The sequence below is a fragment of the Octodon degus genome, unplaced genomic scaffold, assembly GCF_000260255.1.
Source record: "Octodon degus isolate 3935 unplaced genomic scaffold, OctDeg1.0 scaffold00028, whole genome shotgun sequence".
Classification (NCBI taxonomy): domain Eukaryota; kingdom Metazoa; phylum Chordata; class Mammalia; order Rodentia; family Octodontidae; genus Octodon; species Octodon degus.
The window spans coordinates 16,246,221-16,252,453 of NW_004524604.1; positions in this window are offsets into that span (position 1 = coordinate 16,246,221).

The following is a 6,233-nucleotide window of genomic DNA, read 5'->3' on the forward strand; positions in this document are numbered from 1 at the left end:
CATACTTCTCACCTCTAGTCCTCCCCTAGGTCCTCTGAACTTTTAGCATAATTTCTACAATCTCATAACCAAGTGGTCCTAGAAAAGAAAAAAGTTTGTGAGTTTGTTTTGTTAACCCACAAATTCATTTGAGAACAATGTTTGATCAGATGTGAATCTAATTATGCCACTTAATACAACTTTTTTGATATAAAAATAATTTATTTGATTATGGAGTTCTGTTTTAAGAATATTTACAGATGGTATACAATATTCAGACTATGCAAAAAATCATTTTTCTAAAATAGGAAAGAATTTTGAATTCTCAAACCCAGGAGCTCTACATAAGGATGCTAAATCCTACACAAAGTTTTTAAAAAATCAACCAAAAGTCAAACATGTATGGCTTTGTTTCTTAGATTAACAAACATTTCAAACCCAATACTACATTCTCAAGGATTTTAAAATTTCCCTTTAAAACCAACTCAGCAAACATTTAACCACTAACCACCAGAGGATGGACAACCCTGCTCTGCTCTGAAGATACAACCATAATTTGCATGTGATCCTTTCCCTTCAATGAATCCTTACTAAAGTTTGTTATCTTTCTTGATTTGGTGCAAGAAAGCTTTTGCAAATTAAAGGAATATGTCCAAGTTTTCAACTATAAAAATAAAGAATTCTGCAAATTAATTGGCATAAGTTAGCAGGAGAACATAACAATAAGTGTACAATTTCTGGGTGTTGAAGTTTGGGAATAGGAAAAGCAGATTCATGGAACGTTTCCCTGACTTTTCAGTGAATGCATCTATGTCAACTTCCTACTGTACCTAAAAAACAAGGTGCTGAATAGAAGGCCCTCAATACGCTGGCAGCATTTCTCTCCTTATTGGAAGTCTATGCACTCCTTTTGTTCATGGTGAAAATAGAAACTAAGCAAGAGATTTTAGTAATTTTCGAACTCGAAAATTGAAAACACAATCTTGTACTTTTCAATTGTCCAGATGAAATATTCTTTCACAGAAAAAAGAAACCAAACTCTTCAGAAATTGAACTGTGGTGGCCTAGTGTTATTTTCTTTCCTGTTATGCTTTATTTTTCTGCTTCTTCATGGCTCTCTATTTCTATACCTTTGAGTATCCAGGTGCTTCAATTTGATTCCATTCATAGTATTAGTCTATGTAAAAAATAACTGTATTATGATTAAAGCAATGTGCAAATTTTGGACATAAGGAAAGAATAATAATATCAATTAGAATATGAATAGCATATAATATCAGCACTGGGGAAAAATCCTAGTTTTATATGCCAATACTTTAGTTTTATAAAATAAGGAACCAAAAGTTCAGAGAAATGTCTGATCTTTTCACTTCCTTATACATATTTGCTGGTAAAGCCCAGAGTAGACTCTTATATCCTAATTAGATTCCAGTGATTCTGTATTCCATGTGAACAAGCCATTGTGTAAAATGCTTATATTTTAACATAAGATTTACATATGATATTTATTATGTTCAGTGATATATTATATTATATACTTACTCTTTATAAAAAAGACAAAGAAATTAAGAAGCTATAATTCCAAACCTGCAAGGAGCATTCATTTTTCAGTATTGAAAACTTTTAGTTTAAAAAATACTGTGATATTTGATATTTATCCAAAGTGATGCAAAATAAAAATAAGTAAATAGAAAGGATCTAATAAATCATAAAACTTAAAATAAAGACATTAGGAAGCCACATGGCAACTTGAGTATGGATTAATATTTATTGTTCAAGGGCCACCATGCCCAATCTCATTAGCCAGCTCGGCATGCCCTGAGGGTAGGGCTGGCTCCACAGGTCCAGGAATCAAATTCCTGGCCCTTGCATCTGCCTAAGCAGGCTCTTCAATCCACTGAGCTATTTGGCCAGCCCTGAAAAATAAGATGGAAAAAGTAGTAAGACAAAACAATTACCATGCACATGCATAAGGACTAAAAAATATTTCTAACAGACCAGAAATAGAATAGAAATTCTGAGAAATGAAATAGAATTGGAGAAATGAATCTTTGTCAATAGACCAAGTCAAGACATGGTGATTTAAGGCAAATAAATGTCCTTTATTTCTTTACAATTACCTCTGAATAAAGCCTTTTTCTTTGTCACTAAAATAAATGATCTCTTCATTTTGGTCAGTAGCAAGTCATCCATACCTGACTGTATGGATTTACATTGAGAGTAACAGTTTCAGGGTAGCCAGCCAAGAAGCGAGTACCAGCTTCTGAGAGGCCAAGGTTACTCAGTTCTTAGCTTGGGAGACAACAAGTATACGAAAGAAGCTGATAGTTGTTGGCTAGCTGTCCCCATGTTCAGGGCTGCAGCTTATTGGGAGACTTCTACATTTGACAGTTCTCCCTCCTTTCCCTTCATGACATCAGCTACCTATAAATATTTTATTTAGTCACACACACACACACACACACACACACACACCACTGTTTGGAGAGCATAACTTCAGGAATCTGCTCTTTCCACCACTTGGACTTTCTCTTTTTTTATGTATTAAAAATTAATTTCCCTGTACTATTCTGTCCAAACGAGAAATCAAGACATGCACCTTAAAATGTTTACCTGTTTTGAAACATTAGGTCAACTCAGATGTAGAATTCAATCACAAGCGAGATGTTTAAAAATATATTTTAAATAAAATGTGTCTTTACAAGATAAAACACAGTTTTCCACAATGCAGTATACTGTAAGTCACTGAAATTTTAACTCTTTAGATGATATCAGTTCAGTTTTTGGTTTCAAAATTGGATACAGTAAGAAAAAGTGTTGACAAAAGAAAAAAAAATAAAAACAGATGAACCTTTTCTTAGGTCTCTTGGTATTGCAATGTGGGGAGAGGCAAACACCTTTACTAATATGGGGATTTTGGACATACTACGCATTATTGTGGGCCCTGACAGGTGTGAAAACACATTCAGAGGAAAAAAGTGCTCCAGATATTTATTTTGCTTGCTTGAAGAACTCATTTTGTGTTGATTTCTTTTACCCTTTCACAGCTGCATTTATTCAAGGATGGGCAGTAGTGTTTCAGTAGAATATGGATGCATTCTAATTGGATAGGCACAGCCAGGATGCCAAAGAAAGGACACCCCTGGCACTGTCTCTCCTCTGACATATGAACAGAAGACAGAAAGAGTTCTCCCTCTTAAGGCCTGTGACAAAGGCTGTGAATGAAGATAGGCGTAGTCTACTCATAAAGTTGGGAAGCAAAATGATGAGACAAAACTAAAATTAAAAAATAAGCAGAAATTCCAAATCATGTGCAGTAAAATCAAAACTAAAAGTGATACTTTACCTATATCCAATATGTTATAGTTGAAATTGGTTTTATTAAATAAGCAACAAGGTATTTTATATTAGTGCATGTAAAATATATGAAAATAGTTAAAATTAGAGCAAAAATGTGATAATAACATTATCAAAAGTAAGAGCAAAAAAATAAAATTAAAATAAATGAAATAAAAAACTAATAAGAAAACCCAGATATAAAAAAATGGAGATGCTTATTAAGATGTCTCTAGAATATCCCTAGTTCCTTGGGACATTGCTCAACTGGAAGATACTGATAGATTCATTGCATGCAATTTATGGAATCTTCATCATATGCTTCCTTTAGGACTTGTAGGATGGAATCAAAGAAACTAATAGCTGAGTCTTCCTAGCACTCTGTAGGAAGAAAGGTAAGCACACAGCTAGAAAGCATAGTGAACTACTCAGCATAAAGAACATAATAACAAATTTTAAGCTAAAAAACTCCACCTAAAATAACTAGGGTGAGAACATAAATTCATCATTTTAAATAATGCTGAAAGATAATGAAGTGATGTTTCCATTAGTGTGAAATAGTAGTTTCAACCCAAAATGTTATGTGCTGCCAAATTATCATTCAGGCATGATGACAAAATAAAAATGTCTTTTACATCTTAAAAGGCAGTAATGTTATCAGATAAGATTTCTCACTGAAAGAATTCATAATGGATACATTTCATCGTGATGTAATAAGAAACTCAGAATTGATAGGAAAAAGAGAATGAAATTATCAAAATATATTGACAAAAGTATTTGTTACTTAAAAATAACTACAATTTGTTTTAAAATTTTGAATTTCTAAACAGTGAAAAATGTTAGGCTATAAAATATGATAAGTAAAATTGACTAAAATACAATAGGGTTTATAGTGCAACAGGTAAGCATGCTAATGTTAGAGCTAACAGAAAAAAAAATATTGTTAATGTGGTTAAATTTAAAGAATCATACAGTAAGAGGCATCCTCTATAGCCTGGAAGCTAGCAACCCAAAGAGAATAAAAGGGAGGAAAATAAAGAAATAAGACATACTAAAAGAAATATGAAGACCTGCTAAATCACAAAGAAGATGGAAACAGAGACAAAAAAGGAAAGAAAAAGGGTGGGTCAAATAGCTCAGCAGATTAAAGGGCCTGCAAGCAGGACCAGGGGTTGGGGGTTCATCCCCCGGCCTGCGGTGCTGGCCCCACCCCCAGGGCACGCTGTGCCTGCAGTTGAGACTTGGCATGGTGGCATGATCCTGTAATCCCAGCTCTTGGGAGGTTGCAAAAAGGCAGATCACTATGAGTTCTATCTATTAGTGAGACCCTGAAGACCCTGTATTCCTAAAATACAAAAAAAGAAGAGGAAAGAAAATAAAAATGGTCATACCTAAAAAGGTGGGTACAATCTTAGAAGTAACTCTAAATATTTAAGAAATATACATGAATTTCCCATCAAATGACAGATATATTTAGGTTTTGGTTAAACCAAGCCATACAATACTTTAAAAATACACATCTAAACTAATGATGATTCTACATAAAGTAGTGTAAACACACAAGGTACAAAGACAGCAATCAGCCAAAGTGTAATAAAGGCAAAGCAACAAGACTGGGGAGATAACTCAGTTGTCTAAGTACCTGCCTGGCAAGCTCAAGGACCTGAGTTCGATCCTCAATTCTCCATGCCATGCCAACCCCAGAACCCCAGGAGTGCTGTGCTAGCCACTGAAACCATGTGTGGTGGTACTCACCTATAATCTCAGCACTGAGGAGGCTGAAATAGGAGGATCATCATGAGTTCAAGTTGTGTGGTAAGATGCTGTACCAAACAAATAAAGACAGAAACAAAAAGAAAAAGCAATATAAAACAAAGACCTATGTAATGTTAATATATGATTTCTATTATAGTATAGCCATATAAATGCAGATATCTATAACATGAAATGACAGATGAGTACTTAATGCTTAAATTGTGTATTATTTTCACACAGTCAAATCATTTACCAAAACAATAATAGTAGTATATCATAAACCAAACAAAACATACAAAACTACATACAAATATAATATAGTATTATATCAAGAACCAAGCAAAACATACAAAAATACATACAAATATAACAAAAAAATAAGTAGCCCAAGATCTGGGTGGGACCAATTAGTATACCTAATAAAGTCTGAAAATCATGAAAGGTTGGTCTGAACAGGCTGGGGCACATAGATCTTTGTTGGACAAGTTGACCCAAATATGAAGAAGTTTCACAGCTTGTCCCCCTTTTGAGGCCCCTGTCAGCTACCCCCATTCAAACAGTATGCCAAAACTGAGTGACTGCTTAAAGCCCACTGCTTTTTAGAGTGTGCTCTACACTTTTATATCTGTAAAAATCAAAGCCTTTTAATACGAAATAAATATAGGACTGTAAAACAAGAAATCAACCTCATTAGGAATCATGAGAACACTAAGGACGTATAAAACTTTTTAAATCAACAGCTTATCCTGCATAGGATGTCAAGAAGAAAAATATAATTAAAGAAAGAGAATTTTATTAGCTGTATCATTTAAAATGAATTTCTTTGCTATAATTCTAAAAGACCAAAGCCGTAGGACAAAGTTTTATTTGTGGAAATTTTGCTCTTTTTAAAGTAAGCTTTTAAATATCTCCATTATTGTAAATCCAGAAAAAATATTTTAACTAAACACAAAATGTTTTTAATCTTGAGGTTGGAACAGACTTTTAAATGAATCACACTAAGAGAAATTCGTAAAGGCTCCTCTTTATTGTCAATTGCAATAGAGAGAGAAAATACTTCTCCATTTTCTTTTGAAGTTCTATTCTTGGAGGATTGGCCTTTTGTATCCCTCCAGGTCTGCAGTGTAGCACCTTTGCTATTGTGGGCTTGTAGCTGCCATACC